At 41.6% G+C, this 19,438-nt stretch overlaps 1 protein-coding gene across 1 annotated transcript in view; it reads right to left on the bottom strand.

Moving 5' to 3' along the window:
• The window catches only part of necab2 (N-terminal EF-hand calcium binding protein 2), a 154,681-nt gene that overhangs the window by 79,461 nt on the left and 55,782 nt on the right, over positions 1 to 19,438 (bottom strand). The gene's annotated exons all lie outside the window — the stretch shown is intronic.

Genomic DNA, 19,438 nt, shown 5'->3' with positions numbered 1-19,438 from the left:
CTGAGTATGTCCCATGGGTCCGGCTACAAAACCTGGGATAGAAAAGCTGTGATCTATCATTCACACAGATCACTGACCCGGGAGTAGATACACTGTCTCTCTCCGCTGGCTCCCGAGCACACACCGGTGATTAGCGACAGTAGTGTGTATTCTTGTGTGTGAAAAGTGTCCATCTATTTCAGATCTGTGTGTTTCTGTGAATGTGAGTTCAAGGCAGCAGGAATAAGGACGCGGTCATGTGTTGATCTGCCTGGTTTTGTGTGAAGATCAATGAAAGAGCTCTCAACGTATCACCTCCAAGGTTCAATATTGTTATCTTATCTATTTTGCACATCAGCAAAACCCTCATTTGAAATGGCTTACACGGGCAACACACAGAGCTGCAAAAAGACCTGAAGCATGTCTAAGTGTGGAGATGGCTGGTGTTTTTTTATGCAATTTATAAAAATGTATCCATTAGGAATAAGTGTCTGTGGGGTCACTTAGCATGTCAGTGCGTGTAGAGTGTATCTCATGAACTTCTCTTCATTTTCTTAAGGTTAACAACAAATCTCCTCATTATTACCCACCTACGCATCTGCAGAGAGAGTCTTTGTCATAAGTTGGCGGCGGCTGATTACAGAGGGTTGTAGGTGGTAATCAGTGATTATTGAGGTTGGTCTAGTTAGGGGAAATTATTCCATCTTCAGTGTCCCAGATGGAGATAAAGGAGCTTAGTGGAAGGCTAGAGGTGACAAGGATGTACTGTAGGCTGATAATGTCACTCAGATGGAGTTTTAGGGACCTTACAGCATTTTTCTTTGTATTTGATGAATTTCAAATGGTTCTTAAAAACAACAACTACTGGATATGAAGCAGATGTAACACTCCTGGAATCTTTTTTTTTCAAAATGGCAAAACAAATAACCAACTATACTAATACTCCTACATTTTATAGTGTACACACAAACAATCAGTGTTGCTATTTGTCAGGGATCTGTCTTCCAATAAGGCCACAGCAGGGACTTTCATTGATTTGATTCACTCTAACAAACTGGCCTCTGCCCTTTACAGCATCCATCAATCTGTAATGATGGGTAACTGCATAATGCGACACTGATATACTGAAATAGCTCCCTCCTTCTTGTAAAGCGTCCAATCAAGATTACTGATTGGATTCTTATAATTACGCTTGTAGTGTTGTTTAGTCTAAATAATGCCTTTCCAATGTGCCATTACAAGTGTTAAAGTGTCAAGCATGAGACATTCAGAAGGCGTTGCAAGCTGACCATTGATGACGGGTGGGAGAGGGGATGTAAGAGATATTGATCCACTGTTGAGAAGAATAGAGCACTTTTCCTTGCACCATATTTAGGTGCGAAAATAAATAACTCCATAGAAAGATCCACCCCCAGCTTGACCAGTGACAACATTCACGGGTTGAATACCAAACCATTAAAGCTCACAATACGCCTTATCCCCTGACGTTAAAGGTTTGGTGTGCAGAATTTAGACTTTAAATATTAGCAGATATGGAATTAGCATTCCATTAGCCTCCACTTTTCTTACTTTTGAGAAGGTCTTCCATGTTTTTCATTACCTGGAGGCTACCACCATATTTGGCACATTTACTGTATAAAACTGTAGTAAAGCAGGCTCACATTGGAGTTTTGATACTCCTAAAGTACTGTTATGGTCAGGTTGGCCTCTGATCCAGCAAAGATCTCGAAAGATATCATAGCACTTGGCAGCTCGTCTCATAAAAGCAGTGGCGCTTCAAGACACTCTGGGGGCCCCAGGCAGATTGCAAAACTGAAATGTTGAAGCAGTGCGCTATGCATAGGGACCCCTTATGGGGGTTCCCGACGTCTCATTGCAGTACATTCAAGGGGGTTTAATGTTGTCGTTGCTGTGGACCAATTTCACCTTCTTTGGGGGCCCCTTTCTGGTCCGGGGCCCCAAGCAGTTGCCTGCCTTGCCTGTTGGCAAACGGCGCCCCTGCATAAAAGGAAGGGTGAGGGGAAGAATATGCAGTTGGTTGCAGCCCCAATGCTAGGATGCTAAATCCAACACTATCTCTTTAAGCTCAATGTGTAACTCAAACTCACAGCATTCACCTTTCATTTTTTACATTTTACTTTTCTGCCTGACCCTGTTCCAATTTTGCCATGTCTACTCCGTGACTTCACTTCAGACAACACTGCTCCTAAAATCGCTGGTACAGAGTTGTAGGTTCTTGCTTTGATTTAATAACTGACACTCCAGTGGCATAGAAACTAAATGGTCAAATGTGGTCCATTGACCAGGTTAGAATGTGGGTAGTGTTGTCACTGTGCCTTGTGCTTTTGCAGAAAATGTCCAGGCATGGTCTCTGCTCTGCTATTAAAAAGACAGTATTCCTACTAAGCTGTGACATGTTAATAGTCCCCTGTCTCAAATTGCAGTAAAAACAATTGAAATGTACATTTGGAATGTGCTATCTAAATATTATTAGCACATCGCACTTGTGCTTATTTGAAATACTAAAATGAAGAGAGGAATATTATAGATTGCAATCTATTGCATGTAGCTTGTGAGTGGTTTTCTGATAGAGCACAGCTTTTCAATGGTTCTTCAAAAAGCTTCTGGCAGTACAACACCCACTAAGGTGGGCTTTCTGGAGGTTTCCTGAGCTGCCTATTACCAGTATTAGAATGTATACTGCTTACTTGCTGTTGGTTTGATCTATGCTTTTGCCATATCAATGAATGGTTGTTGTTTATGTTGAAGAAGAAGTCCGCTTTGGGAGGTTGATGTTTTTTTTCAATGGGGTTTCCCTGATTTCACAACTCTCTGGTTGGATAGCAGAGGTTTGATGTGTTTGAAATGTTGGCTGGCTGGCCCGCTACTCCTGAAAACCCCCACAACCCTGCCTCAGCTTCACACACCAACCAATTAAAATGGTATCCTAGCAACCCAGTCAATATGTCTCTAAGCAACACCATTTTAGCAGTGTGCAGGAAATGATATTTGAGCAGCGGACTTCTCACACTGAGAAAGATATTACTTTGAAATGTCTCTTCTTCCTTTTCCCTGTCCTGGAATCCCTCAGTAACCACACACTCTCTCACAGGCTCACTATCATCTCTCTCTCACACACACACACACACACACACACACACACACACACACACACACACACACACACACACACACACACACACACACACACACACACACACACACACACACACACACACACACACACACACACACACACACACACACACACACACACACACACACACACACACACACACACACACACACACACACACACACACACACACCTATTCTCTGCTTGTGTTTTGTGTTTGCTCTAGCTCCTTAGAGAACGAGATAACAATATAACAGGAGATATATATTCAGGATATATCTTCCCTATACAATTTGAATACACTACTTTACTGTATGTGCAAGCAAGTGAAGGCATAACTAAAGCAGTTTTGGGTGTGTTTTGCTTTCGGCAAATTTCACTTCTATGACTATAAGTAGGGAGAACTCAAGAATGTATCTTAAGCACAAAAAAAATTCAAGTAGAATTGCTTTGACATTTCAAAAATATTGGGTAAAAAAAACTGGAAGCCATAAATACAGTATATAACATTTGTCTAAGTACCAAGTGTTTCCAATTGTGGAGTAATGATAAGGGCTGTACATTTTGAAATTGTTAAAAGACCTGCATACAACTTCTCTTGATTCACTAATTATTTGTAACATGACTATTGGTAAATAATAACTTGTCAGCTTCTGTTTAATGAAGAGGTGTAATGAGAGCTGTAATTGTGATTCAGACAGGGGTAATCGCGGAATGTGTTATTGATTGAAAATTGTGTATGCAGTCAGTGTTGAACATGGCTATAAAAAAGGATGATACATTACCACATATTTTTGATTTATTGGAGAGTTTTAACAAGTGGAAGTGACAGTGGGAAGTGTGGAAGTGGTTAACAGAAGGCAGAGCGCTGAAGTTTGTTTCTAAACAGACGGCGAGTATCTGAAACATACAGACTCTTCAGATATCCTGCCAGCCTTCAGAGAGGGAGAGGCAGGAGAATGGATGGAGGCAGGGAGGATGATGGAGGTGAGGGGACAAAATAAGGTTAAGAAGAGAAAGTAATTTACATGATGTAATCATTCTGTTTATTTGTGTGTTTTACTGTAAGTCCCTCAACTCTATATTAAATCCCTAAGTGGAGTTACTCTCTTTTCCTTTCTCTCAATCTCTCTCTTCCACAAACACACACTGATTCTGTCTTTCTCACTCCTACGGTCCTCTGCATTATTCATGCCTTGGGTGTAACCCTCATCAGTCAACACACACCCTGACAACACAACACAACACACACTCTTCCAGTTCTCATTCTCATCCTCTCTCACTGTAACACACACACACACACACACACACACACACACACACACACACACACACACACACACACACACACACACACACACACACACACACACACACACACACACACACACACACACACACACACACACACACACACACACACACACACACACACACACACACACACACAACCACACACACACACAACCACACACAACCACACACACACACATAAATTGTTCATGTCCACATCATTAACAGTAGTGGGAGACAGTAAGGATGCAGTCAGTCACAAACTTGGTGGATTGGACGCTCACATTGTTCACATGTCAGTCCTTTTTGATGACAATGTGCAGCATAATTTACATGTATACAGCTGGAGACAGCTTGAGTTTGATTTAAATGAGTCTATGAAGATGTGGAGATTTGAAGAAATGTCCTAAGCTGACATGAGAGCATCTGTAGGGACTGAACATCTGTGCTGCTCCATGGGAAGACGGGCCGAATGAGCCTTGTGGGAATTGAGGAGAATTGGATTCAAACAAACAGTCATAGCAGCTTAAGTGAATTCAATGCACTGCATTTGTGCTCCTTTCTCCATATATGGAGGGGTGCAGAAATGAGTCCTAAAATGCGGAAATTAGTTTGCATTTTACCACTTCTCGTTCCCTTATCACAAAATACTTTTTCGTCAAATGCCATAAGGTAACACAAGCCTACTAGATTTTCCGGTTTTGCCTACAACATAAAAACCCCACTCTTGAATGTCCAAAGATTCTATGTGTCTTCAAAGCGGCGAGTCCTAAATTAGACTACTAACCGCCACTACTCCGTAAGTCTGCCGTTAGCTAAGCCTAAGTCCGTTGTTCCGTAGCTTACCGGTGAATTCTGTCAGTGATTTTTTTAGCCTAACATTAGCTTTTTAGCTATTAAGTAACATTATCATTGCATCATTCTATTGGCAGGAGGCAAGAAGTCATTTAAGAATTCAAGTGACAAGAACAGCCAACTAGCCAATATATAGCATACCTGCCAACCCTACCGATTTGGGCGGTAGTCTACCGCTTTTGACATGTTTCTACCGCCTACCGACTCAGCTGGCTTTCCCTACCGATTTTCAATCTTCCCAAACTATAACAAATAAAAATGACAATCCATAGACACTAGGACTCAACTTTTGGCGGACACCGTTTGCAGCGTGTCTGTGATCGCATCATACAAACAGTCCTCTGTGATTCTGAAAGAGAAACAACATGCAGACCGGGGGGAACGCTGCCTTTCCTCTGCACCCCCGGGGCTGATGGGTAATCACTCCCAAATGAGTTTAGGGAACAGAGACGAGGCATTTGAGTACTGCAGGATTTCCCCGTTAGTATCAGTGTCTCGAAAACACATGTTGGCGACTGAAAGACATCCAGTGTTTGGTCTTTTCCTGAAGCATCCTTCACCTACAGTGTCTCAACTGAAAGAGGACCACAAACACACACAAAATATAATACAATTTTGAGATTTGGGGATACTTTTTCTGACATTTTCAACACCAAACATGTCATTAATGTCTCTGTTTAGTGAACTACAGCAATCTGAAAGCCTGTACATTATTTAAATCACGCTTTATCAGTAGAGAAATGCAGGAAATTACTTTTTTAATGCAGTATTTTCTGATTTATGGCGCAACACAAAGATATTTCGCTCTGTGCAAACCTTTGACTCTAATATGTCAACAACATGAAACAAGAATATGAACCTGGCTTGTTTATCCAATGTTCACACAAGAGTTCTACATCCTGACACATCCTTCATGTACACTGTCTGAACTGAAAGAGGACCAGAAAGACATTAGAAATATTATAAAATGTGGAGACTTTGGGATATTTATCTCCCATTCTTTTACTTTTCGGGTATTTTACAGACCAGACATGTCGTTGATGTCACTGTTTACCAAACTACCACTTTTTCTGAAAAATGCATAAAATGATGCAATATATGTTAAATACATGGTTTATTATACATGTGATTACTGGGGTTCCATTTCTTCTGATTACCTAATTTGGGCGTGCACATTTGCCGCGCGCAAACCTACCTCTTTTGGATTTGGAATGGTTGGCATGTATGCTATAGTAGGATGCAAGACTTCCAGGAATATACAGTATAGTTATTAGCCATCTTGTTGAGTATTACCATTGTTAATGTAGGTAGGTACGCTAAATATGAAGCTCACTTACTGACAACAAACAATGAGGGTAGCCCTAGCTCCACTAGCACAAAGGCTGAGAACAGGGAAATCAGCTGGCCTGGCTTAGTCAAGTCCATCTCCAAAGACCCCTTATTAACACAATACATTTAGTTTTCTTGAATCTGTACAAAATCAGAGATATAAAAAAGTTTTTACAGGAAGATAGCTGCTAGATATTTCAGTACAGGGAGTTTGTTTAGTCTTTCTGGGATGCATCCAGCACAGGTGCTGAGGCAGTTTCCCCTGCTTCCACTCTTTATGCTAAGCTAAGCTAATTATCTGCTGGCTTCAGCTTTATATTAAGCATACGAGCATCAGAGTGGTATACATACTTCATCTCGAATAAGTAGAATGACATAAAAATATGTTACTCGTTGAGTGTTCCTGTCCAGGTACATTAGTAATGAATCTACAAAAGTCAGTCAATGTTTTATACTACCTTGAGACATACTGTTAACTTTGACTATTTACCATTTAATTCACTGGTATGGAGAGCAGCATTGAGCAGAAGAAATTAGCAGAGGCTTTACAGTAGAGATGCTACTTGTTAAAGTTCATTTGAAAAGGACATTCCTTTAACTTCCTAATTGTATCTCCACTATCAACAATCACCACCACTGTCAGAAACTTCAAGCAGACCCCAAGTAATGTACCACTCAGCTGCTGAATGCTGAAATGAAACCATGTAATCGATATTAGGTTTCACTGACTGAGCTGCCTTCCTCTTCATCCAGACAGTGATGGCAGGGCATGAGAAAAAGCGGACCTCTGTGACCTCCCTCACCCCTTTTTCACACAGTCTGACCTATGCATTATCAACTCTCTGTTCTATTATATCACCTCCCACACTTCCTTCAGCTTCTTGTATTGCTTCTTCACTATTTTATAATGTATTTCTTTCATCATCCCTACTCTACCCCCTCTATCCTCCTCTTCATCTTTCCAGTCTGTTCTTTCTCTCCGCAGCCGTTACTGCACTTGTAACTTTGTATTCTTTATCGTGAACTCTCTCACTTGCCACCTCTCTTCATTCCCTGAGTCTAACTTTATTTTTTTGAACATCAACTCAACAATGGAACTTATCAGTTGTCATCAGTGTCCTCCTAGATATGGGTAAGAAGGGTAGTGCTACACCTATGAGTAGTTTCAGAACGTGTTATCATCTATTCTCAAGGTTGCTCACTGATATAAGAAGACAGTGACCCAACAACCATAGTAATTGTGACTGGAGCATACTGTAGGAGAGATTCCAGTGACTTGCAGTGATAAAGTCCGCTTAGACTGGTCGGGAAACATCGTTGTGATTGGTCAAACGAACAATACACTTACATAGACTGGATTTAAAGTGTAAATGTTAAGTTACTGACATAGAAATGTTAGCAAAGTGATGTAACGTACAGTATGTATTTTAGATAACGTAACAAACGCATGCATACTTACTTTAACCAAAGTGATATTTTTCCAAACCTCATTATTTTATTGGCGGCTAATCTTAGGTAACTTAAAGTAAAGCCTAAGAAACCTCCACCCTATAAAAATATTGCATAATGCAACCTACTAATGGGGGCAGGTTGCCGCTTCTAAAGCATTCAAATGGTAGAGAAAATAATAATAACAGCCATGGCCTGATAACATTCAAAGTGTGTGCTTCTTTAACATCAAGCAGAAAGGCTACAGCATGCTGCTCCTTGGTTACCAGGGAAACAGTAACCAGGTCACCGGGTTCCAGAGGTGGAGGGATGCACTTTAAGGGTTGACACCACTTAGTGACACACATGTATTTAATTTATGTGCATGTGTAGCCTAGCATTACTATACTTGTGGTGAGCTAAATCTGTTTACACAGTCACATGTGGGGACTCGCCTCCCTTATGGGGACAACATGGAGGTCCCCATGAGGGGAGTCATTCATTTTAGGGTGAAGACTTGGTTAGGTTTAGGGTTAGGGTAGGGTTAGGGTTAGGCATGTGTTGGTTATGGTTACGGTTAGGATAAGTCTCCAGGAAATGCATGTAAGTCAATGTAATGTCCCCTGAAGTGATGTGTGTGTGTGTGTGTGTGTGTGTGTGTGTGTGTGTGTGTGTGTGTGTGTGTGTGTGTGTGTGTGTGTGTGTGTGTGTGTGTGTGTGTGTGTGTGTGTGTGTGTGTGTGTGTGTGTGTGTGTGTGTGTGTGTGTGTGTGTGTGTGTCATTTCAATCAAACTCAGAAGTATTCATGTAAATCATGCAACACATTGTCATAAAAAAGGACTGACAGGTGAACAATCACGTCCAATCCAACAAGAGCGTCCAATCCACCAAGTTTGTGACTGACTGCATCCTCACTGTCTCCCACTACTGTTAATGATGTGGACATGAATAATTTGTGTGTGTGTGTATCTGTCTCTGGGATGCTGTGATTGCACAAACACCCCAGACTTGACACCAGGTGACTGCCTATTCACACACCTCACAAACACAAACTGAGAAGTACACACTGCCGCATGTGCACCGCTGAGAAACACCTTGGGATTTTCTGCAATTTGTATTTATTAAACTTGCCATGTATGTAATCTGTGATGTGCCCTCACATTCTGGAGCAAATTACCAAATTATAATTTTATTGTGAGAGCAAAGCAATTAAGCCTTCCTATATAATTCAGCGAATCTAACTGAAAATTACTTGTAAATTATATCTTACATTATGTGTTTATTTCCCATTGCCCTTTTTTAACCTTTTCCATTTTCCGTGCTGATACGATCAGTAGTGTGTTGTGTCCATGTTCTTCAATTCAAGGGGAAGGGGCTTTAATAAGCATTAGAATTAGTTTTACGTTCCAGTGGAATTATTTAACGTACAGTTGTATTATCTCTGCCAAGGAGATTATGTTTCGAGTTTGGTTTGTTGGTTTGTTTCTGTTTCTTTTCAGAAATATTACGGAACATTTACTGGACAATTTTCATGACAATTGGGGGAAGGGTGTAGAATGAGGAAGAACCTGTTATATTTTGGATCCTAATTACGGTATGGGTATCTGTATTCAGTTTCTGACTCGTTTGATAATCTTTGAATGCTTTTTGTCAGTTTTCGGGCTCCATTCTTTAAAGGTCCCCTATTATACTGTTTTTATCCATATTATAGGTCTCAGATACAAAACATGTCTCTGAAGTGTTTGGATCGAAATACCAAACAGATCATTACAGCATCCCATAATCCCCTCTGTTTCAGCCCTGTTTCAAAAGTGCTGATTTTCTGTCTGTTACTTTAGATGAAAATAAGGAGCCACTCCCCACGCCCCTCTGAGAGATATTTGGTTAAAAAGAACTCAATGGTGATCTAGGAGGAGATTCAGTTGATAAGGGGTTGGTGATTGGCTAATGGTTACACAAGCCAAAAAATCGTTTTGACCAGGGCTGCACATAACTGGTGCACCCCCCGGCAAACAATGAGCACCGGAACATTTGAAAAAAGGAGCATTTGCGCACCAAGATTGTGAGAGAGAGAGAAAAGAGAGATATAGAGAAGAGAGAGATATTTGCGAGTTGCATAAGAACTGGTAAGATATCAGGGTTTCTTACAATTATTTTCCTTTCCATTACTTCGGCGGGCCGCCCAGGCATATTAACGGCCGCCAAAGTATAATTCGCGAGCCATTTAGGTTTAATCTTTTTAATCCGTCCACAAGCATGACGACATCTGCGATCCCTCGCTCTACCCCTCGCTATCGCGTGAAGGGTCTGCTTTATGCGGCTCCTGCGAACAGTCCATAAGCGTGCTCACTAGCGCACCCCCCCCCCCCGTTCATAAAGTCAAGTACCCCTCAAAAGGTCCGGTTTATTTCATTTTAAGGATGCGCACCAAGCAACATCTTCAGGTGCTCCTTTGAGAACCAGGGCAAAAAAGTGATGTGCACCCCTGATTATGACATCATAAAGTGGCCAAAATCTGATCAGCTCATTTTCAGACAGGTTTTTATATAAATGGATCAGGACAAAAAGTGAGAGAATCTTTTTTCCTGAAACTTTCAGAATCTCTTTACACAGAGGGGACACATGTTTATGTAGAAAAGACATGAAAAGTGGATTTTGCCTATTACAGTAGGTGACCTTTGAGATTGTGAATATCAATCTATCGAGGATAAAGTTAAAGGACAGAGGGGCCACAACTGCGATTTTAACATACTCTACTACTGTTGCACAATCTTTATCTGAAACTCCATTAAATCCTAATGAATAAGTGATGAACGTTCCACAAAGAATCATGTAACAGCCACTGACTGAGCCAGCTGAGATGTTTTACACACTGACTTCTATTTCATCCTTTTATTCATCACCAGCGCCGCTCCCCGCCAACCTCTCCCCTCACCCATTCTCCCCTTCTCATCTTTACTACTTCTTTCTTCTCTTTCCAAATCCCCTCCATCAATCTTCCTCTCCTTGTACCCGCCTCATCCTACGGTATTGTGTACAGACCGAATCGCCCCCTTATGCCCCGTGATCCGCTTCACCTTAATCTTAATGAAGAAAGGATGGGATGAAGAGGATGAGCTGGGGATGGCTTGGGGGGTGGAAGAAGACAATTGAGCAGAGATGAAAGAGGAGAAGATGAGAGAAAAGAGAGGCAAGAGGAGGAAGAGATGGCAAGGAGGAGTCAGATGAGAAGCTAAAAAGCTCATGGAGGTTCACTCGTTGGCGCGAAACAATTTCCTGGAAAGATTTTTCTTTTTAAAGACAGGCCTAACAAGATTTTAGTCTGAGAGAAACTGTGTGTGCGTTGTCATTGAATGTGACGGCTCGCTCAGGGAAAGCTTGAAAAAATCAAGTGCTAATGAAAGTGGCTCATTAAACATAGCATTTATACAGGAGCGACAGGACAGGAGATTTAATGAATTCTCCCTCTACTCTTTTTGTCGCTTGCTTCAGCTCTTATCACCCGCAACGTGTGCACACACACACACACATACACACACACCCCCACAGCCCCACACCACACACACACACACACACACACACACACACACACACACACACACACACACACACACACACACACACACACACACACATACACACACACACACACACACACACACACACACACACACACACACACACACACACACACACACACACACACACACACACACACACACAGTCCTCAAGAGAGGGACCGTTATTTATCTCCACCTGCCCGAGAGCCAATTAAAATTGTTTTCTGGAACCACTTCTGATTCTGATGCCATAAAAGCATCAGAGTCCATTGAAACAACACTGGATTTGAAGCGTTTCAACTTTCTCCCTCCTTGTGGATTGGATATTTGTTCTCCAACACCTGAAATCTAAATCATGACATTCAGAGGTCTCAACTGGGAACATGAGTAAGATGCTGCTGTGGTTAGGAAACAGAAGGGGGGCTTTTTCAAAATCTTTCTTGGATAAGCAAACTGTCAGCCTCTCCTTTCTTAAAGTTTTCTCTGAAAGTTTCTCCTAAAGTTTTCTCTGCTGCTCATAATCATTGATGGACATCATCTTCAATCTTCCGTCTCAGAACACAGTGTTGCTAGAGGAACAACAGTGATGAGCGAAATGATCAACTAGTTGGGATTGCTAAGTGAAGGATCTTATGCAAAAACACGTTTCATGGCAGAGCAACCTCTTAACAAGCTCCAAGACAACTGTCCCTCGAGGATCCTGCCTCCATGGCAACTGTAAGAGAGTAACTGTCAAGAACCCTTGAGGTGATGCCTTGAGCAGAAATGGGATGTTACGGTGCAAATGTAACTGTTTCTTCTGTTCATTTAGTATAGAGTTGAGAAAGCCATACAAATGGAACTTAGCTTCATCAAAATCATGCATTTTAGTTTTAATAATAATACATTTAATTAGTAAGTGAGAACTAAGAGCTCAAAGAAACATAGAGAAACATAGAGCTCAAAGCTGGCGGCCCATGTACCGGCCCATGTACCGGGGCTTGGTCCATGTGGAGTGGAGGACCTGGCTTTCGAACATAGCATGTGACCATTTGCCACGAGTCATCCCCTCTGTCACTTCAATAAAGGCACAATGTGCCCCAAAAACGATTTGAAGAAAAAGAAAGTAAGTAAGAATTGGCAGGGTTATGACGTGTTTGGAAAGGGGTTTGACAAGAAAAAGCTACCTTGAAGAGGTGGGCCTGATGTGGTTTGGGACGGCATTCTAGAGGAAGGGTGCCGCAAAAGAGATGCGCTGTCACCCCAGGTACCTGAGGCAGCGGGTAGGGATGTGACGGTGGAGGAGGTCGGAGAAATGGGGAGGGTCCAGGTTTTTTTAGAGCTTTGTAGCTGGTGATTAGTATTTTAAAGTATATCTTTTATTTAACTGGGAGCAGGTGGAGGTTTTGAAGGACCAGAGTGATCGCGGGGGTTTATTGGTTGTTGGAAAAAAGCAATTTTGTTAATATGGTTGGCATGAGGTAGAAGGAGAGGCTGGGGTCGAGGAGGATACCAAGGTTCCAGATCTGGGTACATTTTGAACCGTTGATGGTTAGTAAGAAGGACTGGGCAGAGCGGGTGAGGGAACAGCTTGTGGCTGTTTTGTTCTTTTCACTTTGTACGTTTTTTGAGGAATTCCAGCTATTCTTCAAAAAACATGTTTTGAATATCGTGCCATTCAAATTTAAATGTTATACATTTTAAGAAATTGTAGTTTTTTTATTACCACCCCAACCTTCCATAAGTGGGTCAAAAATTACCTGCATGCATTTTCTATGGGATCCTATGGGAACCTTTGATTCTTGTTGCAGGAATACATTCACTGTAGACCAGGGGTTGCCAACACGTCGATCGCGAGCTACCAGTAGCTCGCGGAGGTTTTCCGAGTAGCTCACCAGAGGGCGCTAAAGTGCAGTTGACATGTTGAGACATATTTATTTATGTAGTATATTTTGAGAGTAAGAAAGATAGAGAAAAAGAGATGTAAGATGCAGTCATGACAACTGAGGAAGGTCCGTCAAAGAAGAAATCTAAAATATACTACTTTCATGACGAGTGGGAACATGAATTTTTATTTACGAGCATCAAAGACAAGTGTGTGTGTTTAATTTGTGGCTCGAGTGTTGCGGTGGGGAAGAAGGGAAATGTCGAGCGGCACTTCACAAAACTTCACGAAAACTTTTCAAAGGAGTATCCCGCCGGCAGTTGCCTTCGCGTTGAGAAGGTACAACAATTCAAAGCTACGCTACAAAGGCAGCAGTCATTGTTCACGAAGCCTGCCAAGAAAGCTAGCCTAGCTACAGAAGCATCGTTCCGAGTCGCTCAGTATTTGGCAAAGAACAAAAAAGCTTTCACTGATGGCGGTGTTCTTAAGGGAGCGATGTCTGTTATGGCAGAGACTTTGTTCAGAGACCACAAGAGCAAGTCGGAGATAATGTCTGCCATTGACGATGTGCAACTGGGAAACAACACTGTGGCGAGGAGAGTGTCGGCGCTGTCAGTGGGACAGTTGGAGCGGGACATGGTCAGGTGCAAGTGGTTCTCCATACAGTGCGACGAGTCGGTGGATGCGAGCGACACAGCTCAGCTGTCTGTGTTCATCCGGATGGTGTTTGAGGATTTTACGGCGAAAGAGGAATTTCTGACACTGCTTCCACTCAAAACAACAACAAGAGGTGTGGACGTGTATAATTCTATTAAGAATTATTTCATAAATAAAGGCATGCAAATGGAGAAGCTTGTATCCATAACAACTGATGGAGCCCCGGCTATGAGAGGTCGCCACAACGGTTTTATCGCAAATTGTAAGTCAGATCCATATTTCCCACGTTTCCTGAGTTACCATTGCATCATTCACCAAGAAGCACTTTGTGCCAAAGTTATGGACTTCAATCACGTCATGAAACCTGTGATACAAATAATAAACTCTATCCGAGCGAAGGCAAAGCAACACAGGAGCTTCAAAGTTTTTCTTGAGGAACTGTCAGCTGAATATGGAGATCTCCTTCTCCATGCTGAGGTGAGGTGGTTGAGTAGAGGGAAAATCCTACAGCGCTTCCTCTCCTTGCTGAATGAGGTAAAGCTCTTCATGGAAGAGAGGGGGGAGGACACCTCCATCTTATCTGATGCTGGTTGGGTACTTGACCTGGCCTTTTTGACTGATCTGACAGGAAAATTAAACCAGCTTAACCTCCAGCTACAAGGCAAGGGCAAAACAGTATGTGACATGATTAGTGCTGTAAAGGCCTTTAAAGCAAATCTGTGTCTATATCTCCAGCAAGTAAAGGGAAATAAATTGCATCATTTCCCCTCTGTTCAAAAAGTATTGCAGGAGAATAAAGCTGCTGCTGGCTTTCTTGACTTATCAAAGTACTGTGACTGCTTAACTAAGCTTGGGCAGGAATTTGAGGACAGGTTTCTTGACTTTAAACAGCTTGAGCCCTGTGCAAGTTTCCTTGCTAACCCATTCAACATCGTGGATGTTACTGACATGTCTGAGCAACTGGCCAGCCTTTTCAGTCTCAGTGCTTCAGAGTTGGAGCTGGAGATAATCAATCTCCAGAATGACATTCAGCTGAAAGCACATCAGATGGACAAAGATTTCTGGAAGCTATTGGACCCAGAGAAATTCAAAAACATTCAAACTGCTGCACTGAAACTGTCCTGCTTATTTGGGTCAACATATCGCTGTGAATCAGCATTCTCTGATATGAACTTTATCAAATCCAAATTCAGGACAAGACTTACTGATGAACACCTCAATGACTCAATCAGAGTGAATTTGTCAGGATACACACCCCAGTACAGTGCTCTGGTGGATGCTATGCAGTGCCAGGTGTCACATTAGCTGAGTCAGGAGAAAGACAACAATGCAGTGACAGACTGAATGTTTGAAGACATATGTTTGCTTGATGCAAGTTGAGAAAAGCACAAGCCATATTCCCCTTTTACATGTGAAACAAATTTGTGAAATGCTTGAAATAATTTAAATTATAGAGCTAGAAATGTTATTATTACAATTAGGAACTTTGCACTCTTATCTGTAAAACTGTTTACTGTAGTTATTGATGTTAAAGCAGAACTCAGTATTGCATGGTGATTATTTGTCTTTTTTTCTCTTCATGAGAAAGTCAAGTTTATTCATGTTAATGTTAATGTTTCTGCTCTTGAGTCACGAATGTGATATGTGCATTGAAATCTATATAAAATAACATGAGTAGCTATTGGCCACTTTCTTTTTTCAAAAGTAGCTCCCGGTTAGAAAAAGGTTGGAGACCCCTGCTGTAGACCATCACAAGCGACACCTCTCAGGAAGATTATTTTACACAGCAAGATTCTGATACCTGTCAGTATAATAATAATAATAATAATAATAATAATAATAATAATAATACATTATATTTGTATAGGGCTTTTCAACGACTCAAAATCGCTTTGCAATATAAGGGAAGGTTAGGGTGGGGGGTATAGGACTATCAAACTTGATCAACCGGCATGGATTGATGGGGGGGGGGGGTGGGCTATGAGTAGACAGAGGAGAAGAGATGAGTTTTGAAAAGGGACTGGAATACTGTGAGGGTCTCAGAATAGCGGAGATCTTGGGGGAGGGAATTCCAGATCCTGGGAGCTGCCACTGAAAAGACTCTGTCCCCAATGCGGCCTAGTTTGGACTTGGGGGGACAGGAGACCGGCTGAGGTGGATCTGAGGGACCGCGGGGGTTGGTAGGGGGTGAGAAGACCAGCGAGATAAGGGGGTCGGATGGTGGAGGGCTAGGTGAGGGCCAGTATTTTGTAGTTGATGCGTTGGGAGACGGGAAGCCAATGAAGGTCTTTGAGGACTGGTGTGATGTGGTGCCATGATCTGGTGTGTGTGAGGAGTCGGGCGGCTAAATTTTTTACAATTTGGAGTCTATCAAGGGAGGGGAAGCGGATGCCGTAGAGAAGTGAGTTACAGTAGTCAAGGTGGGAGGAAGTAAATGTAGGATAGGTCGTTCAGCTGCAGGACAGGTAGGAGAGGGTTGGATCTTTGCATCAATATGTTCAAAACGTTTTTTTTCAAAATGTAAAAAAAAAATCTAAAATTTGAAATAGTGAAAAATTAAACATATAATATTTCTAGTGTGAACCAAAATATAATATTAAATATTATGTAAGTGATTTTTCTTAACCAAAATGACACAAATGGCATAAAAACACATATTATTCGAATACGGGTCCTTTTTGACCCACTTATGGAAGAGTGTAGGGTCCAGTCACTCATGCATCTAAGGGTTACGTTTTTGGACACCTGGTCGAAATAACTTTTCAAACTTTACAGGTGTGTAGCAGAGCCGAAATGAGGGCTGAGTTTGAAGATGTTTGCGGTTCGAACAAGGGGCCAATGGAAGAAGGTAGGGTTTGAAGTAGGAAGGTGCCCTTTGGTCATTTTGGTATCACATCCAAGTCAAGATCACTGGTTTCCAATTTGCAATGTTAGAGTAAATAAAATGTGTATCTGTTCATCTATCTCTTAAATTGCAGTAAGATTACCATCTAAACCTGCCCATTCCTTTGAGATAACTCTTCTCCTTCCTCCATGTATTAGCATGATAATTACAGTTTATACTCAAACTGATCTACTGCGAGATCAGAAGTGATTGGAGTTTATTAATCACCACTAATTACTTTTTGATCAGCATGCTTGCTAAATCCCTTGATCCTCTGAAGATGGGCAGCAGTAGGGACTGCATCCGCTAATTGATACCTTGACAGTCAAAATAATAAATACTGCATGAAGTGAATGGAAATATCACATTTACATAAATTATTAGTGCGCTCGATGTCCCTCTGGGAGCATGAAGGGAAAGATGAGGAGCACCGTTTCTAGTACAGTGGATTACAGTTTTAGATATTACATTTTTCCTTACAGGATACATTCAGATAATGTTGATTCTTAAAATTATCCTGAAAGACAAAGCAGGTTATTGCATTGGCTTCTGTTACAATAATTATCCCATGAGCAATCTTTTATTTTTTTATTTCTGTCAACCTGTAAGGATTTGGCAAGGTTTCCCAGGTTCTGCAACAAAGCCGTGCCAATACTCCTGGAGTATACATTTCAGTTGAATAATCTCGAAACCCATTTTATTTTTGCTGCAAGCCACCCTTGGGTGCCAGCCAAATGCTTTAAAGAAGAACCCCCCCTCCGTCCCCTACATTGCTGTTCATTACTGTGGGTACAGTCTGCCTTCCATCTCCACTCAGTCTTTCTCGCCGTGTCTATATTCATTGAGGTGAATGGGGAGCTAATCAATTCCCAGTGGGCTCTGAAAGGCCAGGGCTCGGGCTACAGCCTCTGCTCAAGCTAATATCACGCTCTGTCTTTTAGCTGCGCCCACCCTGCCTCCTCACATCTGCCTCAATTTGAAGATACACAGATATTGTCTAGAAGGTAAAACACTGCCATCAAAATCTCTTGCTTCACTGTTGTTGATCTTTACATTTATCTTGACTTCTATTAATCTTTTTGATCATGATAGAATGGAGGAGAGAGAAAAGAGAAGAATGCAGCAGATGGGGGCAGGGTGAGGATCTGAATAATGAAAACCGCATAAGAATAAAGAGGCAGGGTGGAAAATAGGGCAGGGAGAAAAGGTAAAGATATTAGCTTTATTTGTGCTATTTTAAAGGGTAATTTTAAATTGAAACATTTGCAGCTCTTACTTCCAGCCTAGTGACTTAAGCTCTTATCTGTACTTGTGGATTAGCACTCAGACTGTCCACTTAAACCTTTGCTGAGAGGCAGATAAGCTCCAGCCTCTGAAGAGGACGCCTTTAAAACAAGAATTGGCTTATGTGAAATATTAAAGGCGTTGCTGAAAAGACAAAGAGCTTTTTTGAGTTAGAGTTTCCCCCTTGTGCCTCACTAGGAACCATTTTGGCTCTTAATCTAATGGCACACATTTTGTCAAGGCTTTGTACTCAAATGTTGGAAGTTCATCCACACTAACAATAATACAGTAGGTCTAAAATAAACTGTGTAGCCAACATACAGTCACTCAGCCCTTCAGGGATAAAAATCTCCCCATTGAAACCCATTAAAATCACAATGTTTGAGCCCATTGCCATTATAGCATATCAACAGGCATTATATGTTATCAGGCTTTCAATCTAGAACCCTGGCTTCCAATTTTGGCTCCAGAGAAAAATGTCATAGGGCAAAACACATCTTATTTTCCTGGTGTCCACAGGGGCATTGCTGCTGTCTTATGTGAATATACAATGCAGCAAAATCAATGCTTTTGCTAATCTTTGAATAAAAATAGAGCTTATCTGTGAGAAAACATTAATTAGCATTTAGAATACAAAAAGATAGATTAGATTTTGTGTCTTTTGTGTTGTCATACAACAAACTGTCATGTATATGCCTAACGATCAAAAAATGAATAAATATTTGGTAGTTATGATCAGGAATAAATGTGTCATTAAAAAAAATGAAAATACTTTAACAAGCAAATAAGAATACTAAAAAATATAATAGAAAAAACGATTCACTACCAGTGGCAGTAATGTGGAACATCATATGTCAGTCATTAAAGAAGCAGTTTCCAAACTTCCTCTTCCCTGGCCACATCAACTGGAGGATTCCAAGGCGCTCTCAGGCCAGTTTAGAGATATAATACCTCCACCTCCAACTGGACGTGCCTGGAACACCTCCCTAGGGAGTGGGCCAGCTGGCATCCTTACAAGGTGTCCAAACCACATCAACTGACACCTTTCTACGTGAAGGAGCAACAGCTCTACTCCGAGTTCCTCCAAGATGACTGAACATGTCCCTTTACCGCCAAGGGAGATGCCAGCCACCCTCTGGAGGAAACCCATTTTGGCCGCTTGTATTTGT

This window comes from Notothenia rossii, assembly GCF_949606895.1.
Source record: "Notothenia rossii genome assembly, chromosome: 5".
Classification (NCBI taxonomy): domain Eukaryota; kingdom Metazoa; phylum Chordata; class Actinopteri; order Perciformes; family Nototheniidae; genus Notothenia; species Notothenia rossii.
Note: the sequence above shows the minus strand (reverse complement) of the source record. Positions and strands in the feature narration are given on the sequence as shown.